The sequence below is a fragment of the Podarcis muralis genome, chromosome 13, assembly GCF_964188315.1.
Source record: "Podarcis muralis chromosome 13, rPodMur119.hap1.1, whole genome shotgun sequence".
NCBI classification, from domain to species: Eukaryota; Metazoa; Chordata; class Lepidosauria; order Squamata; family Lacertidae; genus Podarcis; species Podarcis muralis.
The window spans coordinates 27,646,086-27,664,613 of NC_135667.1; the positions used below are offsets into that span (position 1 = coordinate 27,646,086).

Here is an 18,528-nt window from a genome sequence, read left to right on the forward strand (position 1 = left end):
GTACACATTACCAAGAAGCAGTCTTGTGTAAATAAAAATATATATTCAGTATTCCCCTTTGCATGAGCAAACAGCCAGATAATGTTAAGTGGGAGCAATGAGAGACTTCCCTTACACTTTCTGCTGACACCATGTATTTAACCTCTGTACCACACAGACTCCAATATTTTAAATTAAATAAATAACAAAACATTATTGGAGATTGCATCCATCTCAAGGGAGGGCAGCCAGAGAAAGCAAGTTCTTAAGACATTTGCTCTTGCATTGTTATGCTGCAATGTTGCAGAACCATCTGAAAAGGCCTCCTAGCTTGAATTGAAGAATCCCAAGAAGATCAAGGCCTATGCCCTAATATAGCTGAATAACCCTAGACTTACCATTCACATTCTGTGAGTGGCAATGAGTTGCTGTTTTTGGCTGGAGTGATTTTTTTCCTTTAAAAAGAAATGGGGGTGGTAGATACTAATTTCCACACACCACCACTCTATAATCTGAAGAGAAACCAAGCTGGATCCATAGCCAAGAGGTTGTTTCTTCACACCATTGTACAATGGTGAGAATTATAAATATTAATACCATCAGGCATAAGTTGCTACCTTATGTTCCTTCACAGTCAACAACCATGGCACGGGACTGGTGATCAGAATGAACTACCCATGTGAGCACCATGACACTCTGACCTGCCACAAGAGGGAAGGCCTATCCTCAAAACATAGCTAACAAAATCATACATTCAAGGATTGCCATATGTCTGGAATCTCCCAGACATAGCTGGGATTTGGCCCTCGTAAGCAGTGTCCTGCAGAGATCACTGAAATGTCCAGGGAAATCCTGACATATGGCAACCTATGTCGGTAGTGTAGATTTTGGTGAATTTTCTTAGAAATAGCTCAACAACTTTGCCCACCCCCACCCCCAAGCAGCTCAACAACTTTTGTGTCCAGATTTTCACCTTTTGAAATATGGCAACCCTTATATAGTCAGATGCGCAAATATGCCATCGTATAGTTAAACCTCGGTTGTCGAACGTAATCTGTTCCAGAAGACTATTAGACTTCTGAAATGTTCGACAACCAAGGATCAAAAGGCGGTTGGCAAAGTCAATGGCGAAAAAAGAAAAAAAAACTCCCCGGAAGCCATTCGACTTCCGAAAATCGTTTGAAAACTGGAGCAGTTATTTCTGGGTTTTTGGCACTCTGGAGCCGAAACGTTCCAAAACGGAGGCGTTCAGGAGCCAAGGTTTGACTGTACCAGAAAAAAAATTGCAGATCAGTAACACATCATGATTTAATGGCAACACATAAATTGATACACCTCTCAACCCCAAACAGTTCATTTTATATATACTATGACTGTGCTTAATTGCTCCAAACCCAAACTCTAAAATCCAGAGTAGCTAACCTCCAACTTTGGGTTTCACGATGGGAGTTGAGAATCCAACAACATCTGGAGGGTCACAGGTTAGCCACCCCTGCTCGAAAAATGGGCAACATGATCAGATATAACAAGTCAAAATGAGTAAATGCACTTGGTTGGCAATGTCTCTGTACCTCAAATCAATCCATACATTGTGTTAGATCAAGACTACATGTTGTATCCAACGAAGTCATAATCACAGTAGGCTTATTGAGATCAATGAGCTTAAATGAGTTGTGTCCACTGATTTCAAAGTACAGGTATGACCAGTGTTCTATACAACCCTAAGTCAATTGCAGTAAGATCCCAATGAAATTAATGAGACAAGTTAATCAGGACTCGAATTATGACTCAGTGATTTCAGCGGAAATTAAGTGCAATTAATTTAATTCAAAGCATTGTATCTGATCACCACACCATCACTGATACACTGCTTTTAATTCAAAATTCTTTGGACAGGGTGTTTTATGTTGTTTTTGTTTCTAGGTAGAATATTGGTAAAACTTAATACAGTGGAACCATGGTTCTCGAACAGTTCCATTGTCGTACATTTTGGTTCCCAAACGCCGAAAACCCGGAAGTAAATGCTTCCATTTTTTAACGTTTTTCAGAACCTGAATGTACGACACAGCTTCCACTGAGAGCAAGAAGCTCTTGCAACTAATGGGAAGTTGCACCTTGGTTTTCAAACATTTCGGAAGCTGAACGGGCTTCTGGAACGGATCGAGAACCAAGATACCACTGTACATTATTCCATGCATGTCTATATCAAGTATACGCACCTCTCTCTCACACGCACAATGATTAGTGTTTACCTCTACCCACTACCAACACACACCCAATTTTCCTTCATTTCTAACTCACCTGATCAGATAAACTCAATAGGCAGATTTAATGTTTCTCAGACTTGGTTTTCCAATCAATAAAACTGGAAACAGCACTGACCTACCAACAGTATATTTACAGTATAGCCCCAGGCTGGGCAGTTATCACTCAACTAAAAGGGCTAGCATACTATTTACTGCAAAGGTTTTCCCCAGGGGGAGAAGCTTGGATCTTTTTTCTTTTAAACTACTGGGAGATGGGGGAGTGGAGAAAAAAAATACTTTACAATTCTAATACGTTGTTCAGTTATCATCTGGACTATCAGTCTCATTATGATGAAGAATGTGTAGGTTATTAATCTGAATTAAGACTAAGTACCAACTTCAATTTCTAAAAATCTGAATACAGGCCATTGAATACTCCCCCCCCCAACCGCCCCGATGCAACAGCACGCATAAGCATGCCCCAACACACTCCCAGGCTGAAAACAGTGTGTGGGGGGGGGTACACAACACATGTTTCTAGGAACACAAAGAGTTTATCACTGTGAATAGCAATATAGTAGTAGGGGAATGGAGAACTTTGCTTCCCTTTGAGTTCAAAACATCTGGAGGGCATCAGGTTGGGGAAGGGTAGGCTAAACTAAACTAAGAGACGCCTTCCTCTTTCCTGATCCTATTGATTATGTGAGGCTGGCAATCTAAATGTTTGATGCTATCATTCAGAAATTAGGAAATACCTTTCTAGCTTCAAAAATAAAACAGCTAACAGATGGTTCAGACACGACCAATATTATCTGTTCAAATATAGGAGTTGCTACAACTAAAATTTACTGTTTTACATCTCATAAAAGTACTATGCAAATATATATACATGCAGCATATTTTTAAATTAGATTTTAGAGGATCTCTGCTTTGCGATATTTATGCACAGAGGGGGGAAGGAACTAGAGTCCATTGGATCAGCATGTCTGAGCCTGCCCATTTTGTCTTAACTCTTTTCCATGAAAGCTTTTTCTTTTTTCTTTTAAACTGGTTCAATTGCTTCCCCTCCCTCTGCTGTTCCACGCTCCCTCACATAGCAAGGTTTCCACCCTCCCCCAAGTGTCCCAGCTCTTGGCCCCATGGATAAAAGGCAGGAGAACTCTATTGAACAAGTTTTCACAACAACCTCCAGCAGGGCAGGAGGGGGAATCGTTATTTAGAAATGATCTCATTAACAGATTATAACGTTTCTGCTTATGAAGAAACTGAATTGAACAATTTGTACAGCTGAACTCCCTTCCCCACCCTTGACAAAAAAGGAAAGTAATAAAATAAAATATGACTCTGAAGGCCTCATCTGTGTGAAATGTTCAGCTTTTTCTTCAATGCAGCATCAATATTGTATTTCACAAGTTAAAACAGTCAAGAGCACAAAACTCCAGTCCTATGAAGCCTGAACCAAAGTCATTCTCCCTCCCCCTCCACGCGCTATCAGTTCTCTAATGTAAAGTATGATTATAATGGTAGGAAGGAACCTTAAATGTGCAGTAATACTGGCATACTTACTCACCAGTCTGCTGAATGAGTCCGGCACCCACATAAATAGAAGATTATGTTGAACTAATATTGTTTTGTCAACTCAAGTACACTTGAGGAAAGTGAATGGTACTTACCATGGTAAGTTCCTACCCTGTAGGGAGGAAGGGGAATGCAGCCCTCCCAGGTACTGCTGTGTGCATGGGGGACACAGAGCACAGAGGGTTGCCCAGGGGTCCTGGGATGCACCCCCAAGGTCCAGGGGCTTCCTATCTTCCCTCCCCTCCCCTCCCTCCTGCTTTGCAGCCCATATACATATATATCTCCTTCTCCCCATCACCAATTAAATTACACTTGAAGAAAGCTCAGAAAAATAATTATTATTACTATTATTTCTATTATTATTATTTCTGGACTATGGTCTAAACCACTAAGCTAGCTGGGCTTGCTGACTGGAAGCTTGGCAGTTCGAATCCGTGCGACGGGGTGAGCTCCCGTTGCTTGGTCCCAGCTTCTTCCAACCTAGCAGTCTGAAAACACACCAGTGCAAGCAGATAAATAGGTACCGCTGCAGCGGGAAGGTAAAAAGCATTTCCATGTGTTCTGGCACTCGTCACAGTGTCCCACTGTGCCAGAAACAGTTTAGTTATGCTGGCTATGTGACCCGGAAAGCTGCCTGTGGACAAACACCGACTCCCTCAGCCTGAAACAAGATGAGCGCCGCAACCCCATAGTCGCCTTTGACTGGACTTAACCATCCAGGGGTCCTGTTGTTGTTGTTGTGAAGAAGAAGAATAAGAAGAAGAAGCTTTGCTTGATGTAATATGCCTGCTCTACCTCCACTAAGCCTTTAAAAGGTTCCGCTGCCAACCTTGGGGCCACAATTCAAAATAAGAGCTAAACATAGCCCTATATGCTTGTGGGACTCCAAATTCTCTGTCTTAAACCTTAAACTCCAAGACCTGTGAGTACAGCATAATTATGCAGGCAGCTAGTCCGAAATAGCCCTGATAAGTAATGCATTGCAGTAGGGCTAGCAGCCACCTACCTTCCTCTTTCTCATAGGCAGCATTCTATCCCTCACCCCTCAAAATCTGCAACTTTTTGGAAGTGACTAGAAGGAAACACATGTGAAGACTGAGGACAGGCAGGCTGCAATGTCAGTGATCAACAGGAGAGGTACTTATGAAGTAGCAATGTAGAACACTGAACCTTCAAGCACGTATGCTGGAGGTTTTCAACCTTTTCGAGTCCACGGCTGCCTTGACCAACTCCATTCTTTCTGCAGCACCCTGTGAGGCTCGGGAGCAGAGTTATGTCACCCCTTGCCTGCAGAGCTGGTAGCCTCTCAACCCTTTCTTGAACACCCTCCCTTGTGGAGTGTTCTCTCAGCCTCCTCTCCTCTCCCCTATCCTTGGGAGTCCGCGGCTGCTGCCCCTGATCTCTGAGCTTCCTGCCCCAAAGAGAGGTGCCTCCTCACACTGCCCCACAGGAGCCAGGGACTTGTCTGCCTATTCCCAACAGCAAGGGCTGGCGGGCTGGGCTCCCTTGCCTGCTTACTCTGAGGCCTCTTCAGTTCCTGGCAACCAGCACCCCCTGACCAGCCCCCAGAGGCACCATTTGCCTGGGGAGCTTGCAGCCAGGGCTGCTGCAACCAACAGCTGTGCAAGCCTTTGGGAGGCAGAGATGTGAGAGGGCATAAGAGAGAGGGAAGGAAAGAGGGGCAGAGGCCAGTGTTGCCCACGGCACCTCTGACCATCATTCAGGGCACCCCAGGGTGACAAGACACACTGGCTGAAAAGAACTGAAGTTGTGCATCAATGCATTTTTTGAGCTTTACTGTGCAGCCTTAAGATCTAGAAGTCCCCTGCCCACCAGCACCACTGACCATCAGCTTAGTATCGTATGATGTGAGAGCCTGCACCAGTTATGCAACTCTATATACTGAATAGTACAGCTATGTGTTGCCTTGCACTATGATCCTTCTGGAAAGGGATCAAGTCACCCCTGTGTACAAGCACACTGTTGGCAGTAGATAAATGCTTACTAGTAGTATAAACCACTCATCAACTTGTCAGATTTCTACAGAGATTTGTAAGAGAGACATACACAGATGTCCGTGGGGGGGGGAGGACAAGCCAGGAAGTGCATCATGCCAGCACTCCTTTTTTAGAAAACCATAGCCTAATGCACCCTCTGCCAACTATTCATAATGTTTCAAAACTAGCGTTCCCGTTAGTTAACTTATATCCTAAACAGCTGCAAGACTGAAGAACACAAGGGATACAGGCATTTGCTGCAAAGTTCAAGCTGTACAGCTCCCTCCTCGAAGAATGCTGAGTCATCCACAGCTTTGGCGGCATCACTTTAAAAAAAAAAAATCATATTCACTATCCCTAACCAAACACACACATGCCTATGTGCCTCACAGGACTGCAAAAGTTGTGCCAATTCAAAAAGGCCATCATCTCAAAGTATCTATCCACTGCATGCTCCGCAAACGAACTCAACACACAAAAACAAGGCAATAGTTCCTGGTCTTGGGGTGGGGAGTGGAGAAACCTCCGCATAAAACCTCACATATTTTATAAATTTATATTGCTCCGTTCCATGTCATTTCCAGGAGGCAACAAAATCCAAAAATAGCAGAACAGTAATAAAAACGGCGAATAACAGCAGGATAAAAACAGCAGCATCAAAACAGTGCTCGTTAGGAACTAAAAAGCCAAGGGAAATAAAAGAGCTTGCCAAAAGAAAATAAATGTTAAGTGAATCTCCTCAGCGAGAGCACGTAAGAACAAGGCACCATAACCAAAAAGGTCTTCCCCTGCATTGCCACCAATCAGATGGAAGGAAGAACAGCTGACGGATCTCCAAAAGATGGTGGCAGGCTCCTGCTGGAGAGGACAATCCTTCATGTAATCAAGGCCCAAGTCATGTAGGATTGTTTGCCCTGATAGAATATAGGTGTGAATATTCTATTGAATTACATACCAGTCCTTTGGAACCAGACAGAGTGACAATTTAAATGGCTTCTAGGAGCATTCATGGTGATTAAAGGTGGATTAAAGGTGAACAATACTGGAAAGGGAAGTCTACCCCGCCCTAACTGTGCAATGGGTAGAGGACATGACTCAGTTGGTAGTATAGGAGAAGGTGATCTTACCTAGACATAAGCAAGATGGGAAATTATTTGATATCTGGATGCTTTATGCAGCTCTATTTGCTCGAATGTCTGAACATTCAACTGGTCTGGACCACCAGCTACCCATCCCTGCACTACTGTCCTCTCTCTGACTTCCACTGCACAGAACGCATCCTGATTTATTATGATTTAGTTTGTATTGTTTGACTGTATTTGCTTTTATTTCTTTCTGGAAAATTCAACAAAAAACTAGTAAGAAAAAAGAAAGAAAACTTCTTCTGTAAAACGAAAAGAAGTATACACCAACATTTTGAATTGTGGTTAGACCAGGAGTCTGTGAAGCTGATTAAGCACATTGGCCTGGTTTATCGGGCAGAGATAGCAGATGTGTTTTTACTTACTGGAAGTTTTAAAGCATTCTTCAAAGGGAGACTCTTGAAAGACGTCATAGTAGTCTAACCTGGAGGTCGTGAGCATGGCTAATGAAAGCGAAGTTATCCCTGTGCAAGAAGAGTTGCAGCTGGCTCATCAGCTTTAGTTGGTAGAAGTCACCCAGTATCACATGCACACAATCAGAACATCATTTGTGCAAGTTTGTGCTTCCTTTGTTTTTTCACTACCTTCTGCTTGCAGCAGTGAACCAAAAAGTTAAGTCTTGCAGCAGAAATTAGAATTAGAGAGTTGAAAGGGACCATGAGGGTCAATCTAATCCAACTCCCTGTAATGCCTGAATCTCCCCCCACCCCCAACTTGGGGCTCGAACCCACAACCTTGAGATTAAGAGTCTCATGCTCTACCAACTGAACTATTTGAGGTCACTTATCACACATCCAGAGGGCTTTTTAGGATACAAGGTATTTGCGAGAGAGCCCCTCACACCCTTCTCATGCAGAAGAACTTGATAGCCCTAAAGCATGAGAAGCAACGCAGCGAGATACCAGACTGTATGATCTGGTATCTTGCTGCATTGCTCCTGGAAATTGATTCTACTTTGCTTAGAAATGCAATCGAAGCATATTCACGAAAAGAGCAACACAGAAGAAACAGGCAAAAGCCCATTAGCAGCAAGGGCATGATGTTAGCTGCATGTTTAAACAAGCTTGCTTAACCTTGCTTTTACAGTGGTACCTCGGGTTAAGAACTTAATTTGTTCTGGAGGTCCATTCTTAACCTGAAATACCACTTTAGCTAATGGGGCCTCCCGCTGCTGCCACGCCACCGCCACAAGATTTCTGTCCTCGTCCTGAAGCAAAGTTCTTAACCCGAGGTACTATTTCTGGGTTAGCAGTGTCTGTAACCTGAAGTGTCTGTAACCCGAGGTACCAATGTATTTTGGAAAAGTGGCTGCCACAGGGTATGGGGCTGGGATCACACCCATTTTCTGCTGAAATTTGCTCCCTCCTGGTTCCTTTTTAATCCTGGAAATATTACAAACAGTACCTCCAGCAGAAAGTAGCAGCCATTTAGGGGTCAATTTTCAGCAGGGGAAAAAAACCCCAATCTCAAAATGCTTCATGTCTTTCCTGTCAAAGCATGTGTCTGTCTGTCTGTGTCTCTCTCTTACACACAGAGAGAATATTGGGAAGCCCAGCAATAATGGCAATCAATAACAAAATCAAGAACACAATGTTTGAATATTTACATGATCATTAGGAACCAGGTTGGAGATGGCCACAGATGGCCAGCTGAGTGGCTGAGTATGAACTGCCTCTAGGCAATGAGAGACGCCCTTGTTTTCCCTTGTAGCCTTAAAGAGCTTACTAGCTCTTTAAAAGCTTAGATGGGAGAGGCCAGACAGCTATATGCAGAAGGCTACACACTGGTCTGGCTCTTCCCCACTTCCTGGAAGGAGGAAAAGGAATAGCTGCACATACTTCGGGACTCTGCCCTCCTCCTCTTTAAACCAGAAACAGAAGAATGCAGGTACCAAACACCACGACAACCCCTGTTGAAACTGCAGCTTGAAAGGCGTGAATTTTGACAAGTTGACAATGCTTCTTAGAAACGCACGTGGCCAAATCACCCCCATACTTCCTTCCCAACACTGAAGCTGGGCAAGCAGCAAGAATCGCCCACAATGTTATTTTGGGCTTCAGGGGGCCTTTGGAACTACGAGGAACAAGCTCTCCCACCCATCCACCCCTGCCAGTTCCAAGGTTTGGAGGATGACTGTTCTCACAAAAAGCTGAGCAGCCACCCACCCACCCACTAGCGCTTCCCTGCACTATCACTGCTGCTCAAATTTGGCACAGAGACGGCACTGTCGTCCACCTGGCACTCTTTACTAGACCTCAGAAGGTCAAGATGGAACACAGAGATGAATGCAAGTCTCTGAAAGTATATAGAGCTGAAGTCATTAAGGACTTTGCAGGTCAGAACTAGCCCCTTGAACTGTAACTGGACTGGAACAGGGGAGCTAACGCAGGCAGCGGAGCAAGGCTGCAACACATTCCTTTTAACTTGCACGGTTGTTCAGATGGTAATCTCATGTGACAGCTCCTTGTTCCTCGTTTTCTTTTGTATGTTTTTTTTTAATGCCCTGATTATATGGGGTGATAACATTTGGAGTTTCATTTGTTCTCACAAATGTTGGGTTACAGGAAATTTTCTGCAGCAGTTCAGATTAAACGTAGTAGTACATTTAACAGAATAATGACTAGAAGGGGGGAGGGGAGGGGGAGTTGTAACACTCCAGCTGCTAAGTAAAGGTAGAGGGACCCCTGTCCATTAGGTCCAGTCGTGGCCGACTCTGGGGTTGTGGCGCTCATCTCACTTTATTGGCCGAGGGAGCCGGCGTACAGCTTACGGGTCATGTGGCCAGCATGACTAAGCCACTTCTGGCGAACGAGAGCAGGGCACGGAAATGCCGTTTACCTTCCCGCCAGAGCGGTACCTATTTATCTACTTGCACTTTGATGTGCTTTCGAACTGCTGGGTTGGCAGGAGCAGGGACCGAGTAACGGGAGTTCACCCGTCGCGGGGATTCGAACCGCCAACCTTCTGATCGGCAAGTCCTAGGCTCTGTGGTTTAACCCACAGCACCACCCGTGTCCCTCCCTCTAGCGGCTACTGGACTACAATCCCCAACATCCATGGGGCCAAGCTGGTTCAGACTGATGGGAACTGGAGTCCAACAAAGATTCCTCATTTGCAGACTAGAACAAAAAAAAATTTTTTTGTTAAGTATTGCAAAATGCACAGAGTTGTGTAGCTCAATCCTATGCATGTTAACTCAGACACAAGTTCCAATATTCTAGTTAAGGTTTGCTTCCAGATAAATATGTATAGGATTGTTACCTAAGGCTGCAACCCTATGGCTATTTACCTAGAAGGCAAATCCTACTGTGATTATTTCTGAGCAAAAATGCACAAGGTTGCTCTGTAAGGCTGCAATGCTATGCAAACTTAACCAGGATCAAGTCTAATGAAATCTGCTACTAAGCATGCACCCAATCAGGCTCCAAGAAAAAAATAATTATTCCTTCTCAATTTTCCCCAACTTTGATATCTATGAAGTCAGGAAACACAAATGACAGATAATAAACCCCCCCCCCCCTGCCAATGCCCTGTAAGTGTCATCTATTTATAACAGCATCAGTTGCCCTGAGAGCCTCTGATACAATCAAGTCTATGCAGAGGGCAATGACCTGAGGCAGAAAAAGAACATTTTACAGGATTTCAAGTACAAGACACCTGAAAGAAGTAAGGGAAGCCTCTCCTGCAGACTCAATGAGAATAAGAAGTTATTGATCTATAAAAGAGATTGATATTGCGAAACCTAGAATTGGTCTTGAAAAGACCTAAATTTCTGCCCTGCCCCACCTGCTGAAGACACAGTATTAAAATAAGAAATTATTTATAATACTCATATCTTAGGCATTATTAAAGCCAGTAAGCATATCCACAAGTGTTTCAGCAGACTTTCAAAGAATGAGCAATCTAAAACTACCACCTTAGTGTTTCCAGCCACCAGAAAAGCCGTGGCTGATTGGCTGCACTAAGAAAAGCATCCTTTAAAAAATAGTGTTAGGCTATAATCCTACATGTACAATTACCTGGGAGTAAAGCCCACCAAACATACTGCGACTTACTTCTGAGTAAACATGTGTAACATCGTGCTTTAAGAACTCCCACCCACAGCCCATGAGCTAATAGGACCGCTAAGAACCCAAGAAATCAAGATATGGCAGGCTAACAATGTAAAAGGGCAAGCACAGTTTAAAACAGTTGGGGAATAGGAAAGAACATACTATATTCTGATTGCATGCTGGAGATAGGGTTTATGTGTGTGCTTATGAGAGAGAGCGAGCAGGAAAACAAGGATAAGTTATATGAAATATGAATTAAATATGAGGAAGGAAAACAAGAGTAAGTTATATGAAATATAACTACCAGTAAAACAAACAGAAAGGAACAGCACAAACACCACATAAATACCTAACACTTACTACATTTGCTGTACAGCAGAGTCCTTTGTGTACTTGTGTCAACAGAGACGATTGCCCAGCACCACTTCTCCCACAAAGGGATCCTTTGCGCAGCAAAACTTCCCAGGTGTACAAGTTTCAGACAATGTATGCAAAAGCCACCTTATTAGACCATATGCTCTTGACAGGCAGGAATCTCCTTCAAGTAACCAGACAAGAGCCATTTTCATGAGTTGGAAGAACCTTGTTTTGCCCCTGGAAATTACATACACTGGAACATGTGAGCATATGGGCCGCTTCTTGTCACATCTTTCTACGTTGGCACTCATGGAAAATAAAAAGCAAGGCTGGGCTGCCTTCTGAGCGTTACTAGACATGGATCAGTCAATTTACGTGAAGACCGAGTGCTCAGAATGGACTTACGTACATTACCACACTGCATGGATGATGGAGCAAACTTGTTTTCGCTTGCTCTGGAGGCTAAAACCCAAGCCAATGGATTAAATTTACAAGAAAGGAGATTATGATTAAAACATCAGGAATGACTTTCTGAAAGTAAGAGCTGTTCCAACACGGGGGCAGACACGCCCCCACCCCACAGAGACTCCTTTCTTGGAGGTTTCTAAGCAGAGGCTGGATGACCACCTGTCATGGATGCTTCAGTTGAGAATCATGCATGGCAAGGAGTTGGACTAGATGATCCTCAGGCTCCCTTCCAACTCTTTCAGTTCTGTGATTCTAGGTTCCAGTAGATGCCCGAGGTGGTCATCCTCCAGTAAAAGAGAACGTCAGCATTATTCAAGAGCCATTTAGGACTTGATAGGTCAAAGATGGCACCCAGGAAGGAAACAGGACAGGGGTTGAAACAATCTGAGGTGGCTCAGTTGTGACTGCAACCTCTGGGTTGTGTGCAAGTCACTCCTACCCTGATTGGACACTAACCATTGTTTACCATTCCATTCGAACCAAAACTTGTTTTGTAAACCTGGATTGGAAGCCGGGGTTTGATCCTGATAACCGGTCCTTGTTTACAGAAGAATGTTTAACTATAGCTTACCCGTTTGAACAAAACAACTACTTATGGTTTGTCTCAAACCAGGAAATGAGAAAGGGAACTGCCACACCCAAAAGGAAGGACAGAGTGTCTGAGCTCTAGGCTGGGCACCTAATTACAAACCACAATTTGGAAGCTAAATCTGAAACCACGGCTCTACATAACTTGGTTCCAGTATTCACCCTGAAAGGTTTCGAATGAATGGCTTATTCTTTTCATTGTGAATTTACAGAGTTTTAGCTCTTTAGGGATTGTGTGTTTGTGCGTTTCATCTTGAAGTAAAGCTACCAAGCCATGCAAGTAGCCTGGCTGTGACGTTTTTGTATGTCCCTTAACAAGTATCAACAAGCAAGGAATAAGATATCTCTGATAAGCTACAAGGAAGGCATGAATATTTAGAAAACTCATCATCCTTTGTGCAAAAGCAACTGCAATTAAAGGGGGGGGGGGAATCTCTCACACACACCCCAGCACAAAAACAGAAGACAAAAAAGAGCTTTATTCAGTAACTACAACTACTGCAAGTAAAATGCCCCCACTAATGACTTATCAGAGATGCCAAGGGCTGAACCAACCATGAAGACAACATGAGGTCAAATCAACAGAATGATGAAGAAACCACACAGCAGCTGTTGCTGTACTAATTCACTAAGCTTTGGGGAGAACAATTTAACACTTCTGACTATTATAACCAGAGGAGTTTGCCTCAGAAACCTAAGTAGCAAACAAACACTCACTCCCTGTTCTCTCTTCTCCTTCCACTTGTGGGAGAAGACAGCAGCTGAAAGGTATGGGGGGTGGGGTGGCCTCTCTCTGCGTCCTATTTTCCTGTCCGCTAGTGAACTATTAGGGGCCAAGTAAGATGCGGCATTGTTGATGTATTTAGCCTTGGCATACTGCTTTCAAAACACACACAAGTCAGTGTGGGGAGTACAAGACAGATGCAGACTGTGACACTGAGGGGGGAGGGACTGTAAGGCTTTGCCCAGTTGCTGTCTCAATAGGAATCTTGGCCCCCACCCCACCAGAAACCTACATGCAAAGCTTTTCTCTCATTCCTAATAGTAGGAATGAGGTGGTGAATGGTTCTGATTGGGACTGTGGTTGGGGCAAAGTCTTCAAGCCACCCTACACCTAGAAACTCACCGAGCTAGGCACCAAATGGCTCTTTAAGCCAGGGCTGCAGTCTCCAAAATGCCTAGTTGCCATTTTGGGACCAGACAAGCTTAAAGGTAGTATTTTTCAATGTTCCTGAAATACATTCTGATTGTGCAGATAAAACAGGCATAGGCAAACTCAGCCCTCCAGATGTTTTGGGACTACAGTTCACATCATCCCTGAGCACTGGTCCTGTTAGCTAAGGATGATGGCAGTTGTAGTCCCAAAACATCTGGAGGGCCAAGTTTGCCTATGCCTGAGATAAAATATAGTGGATAGAATTATACAGGATGTGTTGCTAGTGTGTGAAAACAGTCAAGATCCCAAGGATCGACAGGCATGCAACTCCAGAATTTATATATATGTATGTATTTGCTGGGCAAGGCCAGGCATAATGTGACTGACAGCAAAAAGAAAAGCAGAACCCAAAATCAACAAAACAATCTATAGTAAATTCCAGGAAGCAAACGCAACATACAAAACCCCCACACATTTACAGCCAACATAAAGCAGAGATCTAAAACTGCCTGTTCCCAGAGGACAAAAATGCCAGGATACGTGCACAACAAGAGAAGCTCCATTAATTCAATCTGGAAGTGAACAGGAAGTCAATGCAGTTACTGTGAAGTTTTGTTATTATACTCTTACCTCCACACCCCAGGAAGGAGACAGGGCCTAGGATTTGGTGCTAACCACTGCTTCCAGACAGTTTACAAGGGCAACGCCACATACAGCACACTTCAGCAGTCCAGCCTTCAGGTTCCTACAGGATGGGCACACTGACCATATCCACCAGAACTCTAGGAAGGGATGCAGCCAGACTATCAGATGCCACGGCTAAAAGGCACTCTTGGAATACTCCAAAAATAGTAGACCTAGGTCCAGAAGCAGTAGCCATGTGGGGTGGGAATGCGGGGGCCGACTGGACATGTGCTCCAAGTAACAAGGTGAATTGGGGTGATCCAGGTCACGATCTCACATTCTCACATCTAATCGTGCCAATAACAAGGCATTTCGAAGCAGATCAGGGACTCCCTAAGCTTCTGGTTTCTATTTTCCCATTCCTAAAGCTGTAACGTCTGCCCTTGCAGAAGAACTACTATACCTATCTTCTGAAATCTGGCAGGCTTCTTTCTTCTACTCAGATGGGGAAGCCATGCCTGCAATTTGCATCCAAATCTGGCAGAAAATACGGTACATACTTTAAAAAAAAACACCAACAACATTCAAAGTTCCCCTGTACAAGCACCCCTGGATGGATCTGCCTGAAATTTGGCAGGCTTAGTCAACTTTGCAGAAGCTCCTTCGCAGGCAAATTTCATCACTTAAGTGAAAAATTATACCCATTTTTAGATTCCCTATTGTGGTCAACGGGGCACAGCAGTGTTTTGGAATTAACGGAGGAGATTTGGACCTGAGTAGCAAATGAAACAGGAAAGACACTGGGTGCACCTGAAACAAATCCAGCTGCTTCCAAACACTACAGATACAAAGCAAATCTTGTGGTCCCTGTACACCCCTAGTAGCCACAGGCCAGCCTTCAGCAACCTAGTGTGCTTCAGATGTCACTGGACATCAGTTCCCCTCAGCCCCACCCAGGAAGGCCAATAAGTCAGGAATGGTGATTTAGTTCAAAACACCTGGAGGATTGGGAAACAATGCCATAGGCTGGGAAAGCCCATGAACTGCAAGACGGCATGCTCCCTGGGAACGCTGGAACTTCCATACAAATAGCACTTCAGTCTTGCCTGGGTTCAGCCTTAAGCCTGGTGTAAGCTAGGAATGCTTGATGAATTTGTTTATTTCAAAATCTGGTGTGAACTAATCTGCATTTTCCACTTTTCTAAAGTTTGTGATGCAGTTCTCAGTTTTATAAAAATGCATAGGATTAAAAAATTAGAAATGCATAGGTGGAGAGAAAACACGTCTGGAAAAGCATGTTTTGTTGCAACACATATTTAAAGCACACTTTATTTAAATGTTTGCATTTTCATGGATCTTTTTTATTCTAACAAATCTCACAGATTCTTGTGGAAATGGTTCAGAACAGACTTTGGAATGGGAAGACATGTGAAAGTGAAATGGACTAGAAACAGGTCAATCCATCCACCCCTAGCCTAAGCTTCAATTCAGAAATGTATTGAGATACTGCAGGTTTATAAATAAGTCTTGAACACTTAGGGGAAGAGACATAGCTCAGTGGTAGTGCATTTGCCTTGCATGGAGGAGGTCCCAGGTTCAATCCTGGGAGAGACTCCTGCCTAAAACTCTGGAAAGCTGCTGCCGGTCAGTGTAGATAATATTGAACAAGCTGGACCAAGGCAGCTTCCAGTGCACTTCCCAAAGAACAAAATATTACATCTACACATCAATAATAGGAAAGGGCCACTCCCTGGTAAGCCAAATTGCAAAAAAAGTCAATGGATCTTCCAAATGCCAATGGATCTTCTATGTTTGATGGCAATAAATAAAGGTTAGCTGATTTATTGTGACATGAGCTTTCATGAGCTCCATCCATTTACCGTATTTTTCACTCTATAAGACGCACCAGACCATAAGACATAGCTAGCTTTTGGAGGAGGAAAACAAGAAAAAAAAAATTCTGAATCCCAGAAGCCAGAACAGCAAGAGGGATCGCTGTGCAGCGAAATCAGCGATCCCTCTTGCTGTTCTGGCTTCTGGGATAGCTGTGCAGCATGCATTCGCTCCATAAGACGCACACACATTTCCCCTTACTTTTTAGGAGGAAAAAAGTGAGTCTTATAGAGCAAAAAATACGGTACTTGGTTGCATGAAGAAAGACTAATACATTTATTATAGCACAAGCTTTTACAGAGAAGAGCACATTTTTGATGCATCTCGCTTGTGCCATTATAAATCATATAGTCCTTAAGGCAGCCATGTAGGTTGGGGTTGATGTGAATTACAGTCCAAAAGATCTGGAAGCTTGAGGGAAGCTGCCTTAAAATGGCACAATACTATCTGTTGTTTTTACTCCCACAGATTAATACAACTGCCTCCCTGGTTGTTGTTGCCATAGATAAGTTAAATGGTTGTAGATACAGCTGCACACAGGCTGAGGTCATTAGACTGATGAATTTATAGGCTTCACACAGATACCTTATTGCTTTGCCAAGCCCAAAAAGGGGCCAGTGGTTTCGAATCATGAAAAGGAAGATCATCAGCTGGCTAGAAACAGTTTCTGCCCCAGAAGAAAAGAAGCATTAAATATGAATTCATATGGCTCCATGGTATGTTTTAAGATTCAAGAGGAATGCCAACCTGACCTCCAGAAGAAGAAATATAAGCTTAATTAACCCAATGCTAGTACATTGGGGCACAAACAGAACACTATTTTAAATTCCTAGGCGCTAGAATTAAGTTTGTAGGAGCCAATCAATAAATATTTGTATGCTAGACGAAAGTCAATTGAATAGTCTTGCCAGGAAGAGAGAGGAGTGCTGACTCTGGTCATATGATTTAAGTTAAAATGAGAAAGGTCAGAAAACAAAGAATTAAGTTATACCCTAGAGAGAAGGAGGCACAGAGGTTTCCTGGAATTCACCCAACATTGATGCAGAAAAAGTGCAAATGAGACTAGGGACACACATGTGTGGGCACAATTCCCATCCACCTTCTGTACCTAAGTTAATTTACATTATGAAGAGTTATGAAAGCTAGAGGAATTTTGTATTTTCGATAAAATGTGTACTGCCTGTTAGAGGGATACTGTTCCACATTGTGGTGGACCCATCTCTTGCTTCGGAGTTGTATACTAGTTGTCACCACAATATCCTATGGCAACGAGTTCAAACAAATGCTTTCATGATTCAGGTTTTCAAAGGTTTTAAAACTGGCTGGCAAGCACAGGGGGCGGGGGGGAAGATGGAAATGATACAATAGTGGATGGCTGGGTGAGTGGGTTATAAAGAATAGCAATCTTGAGAACAGGGCAAATAAAGAAGAAGAAGAAGAAGAAGAAGAAGAAGAAGAAGAAGAAGAAGAAGAAGAAGAAGAAGAAGAAGAAGTTGTTTCTGCACCCATTAGGCCTGGGCGATATATCCACATATTGCTCAGGACTGGTATTAGGGGCAGACCGTGATGACGGCTTCACTTGGCAGTATATCACTGGTGAAACTTCCACCTCCTAAGTCCCTCTGCTACCAGAGCCCAGCGTGCTGAGGAAAAAGCAAGCTGAGGCAGAGGGACTCAGGAGAGGTGGCGGTTTCATTGGTGATATACTGCTGGGTGAAACCACCATCGTGGTCTGCCTTCATACTGCTGTGGAGGGAGAAACAAGGTGCGGTACAGCTTGTTCCTCCCTCTGCTTCAACAATTCCCCCCCCGCGCCCGGCTCACGCATATTGGAGGGACATGGGGCTTGCTCAGCCGGAGGCAAGAACCTTCTCTCCCCTTGGCTGAGGAGCACAAACAAGCCCCCCGTCCCATCCCTCTGGCACATGTGTGTGCTGGTCGGACGTGGGGCTTGCTCAGCCAGGGGGCGAGGAGGTTCAAAGAAGACCTCCCGCCCCCCAGTCGTATTGTCTGTATTCCAGACAAAGTTGACATGTTTACTCTACACTGCTAGTGCTTACAAGTGCAATTCTCCACCACTAGAAAACTTGAGGAGTGTGACCAAATGGTAACGGGTCTGGAAACCAAGCCTTTTCGAACAACGGTTGAAAGAGTTAGGTAGGTTTAGCCTGGAAAAGACTGAGTGTTGATATGACAGCCAACTTCAAACATCTAAAGGGTGGTCACATGGATCAAGCCTGCTTTCCGCAGCCCCAGATGGTAGGACCAAACCAATGGATTCAAATTACAAGGAAGGAAGGAGATTCTAACTAAACATTAGGAAGAGCTTTCTGGCAGTAAGAGCTGTTCCAGCAGTGGGACAGACTCCCTTGGAAGGTGCTGGACTTTTCCTTCATTGGAGGTTTTTAGACAGAGATTGGATGGCCATCTGTTAAGAGATTCTTTAGC

The 18,528-nt window shown here is 43.9% G+C and overlaps 1 protein-coding gene across 5 annotated transcripts in view; it reads right to left on the minus strand.

Moving 5' to 3' along the window:
• KANSL1 (KAT8 regulatory NSL complex subunit 1) overlaps positions 1-18,528 on the minus strand; it is a 137,716-nt gene that overhangs the window by 45,126 nt on the left and 74,062 nt on the right. The window lies entirely within an intron of this gene.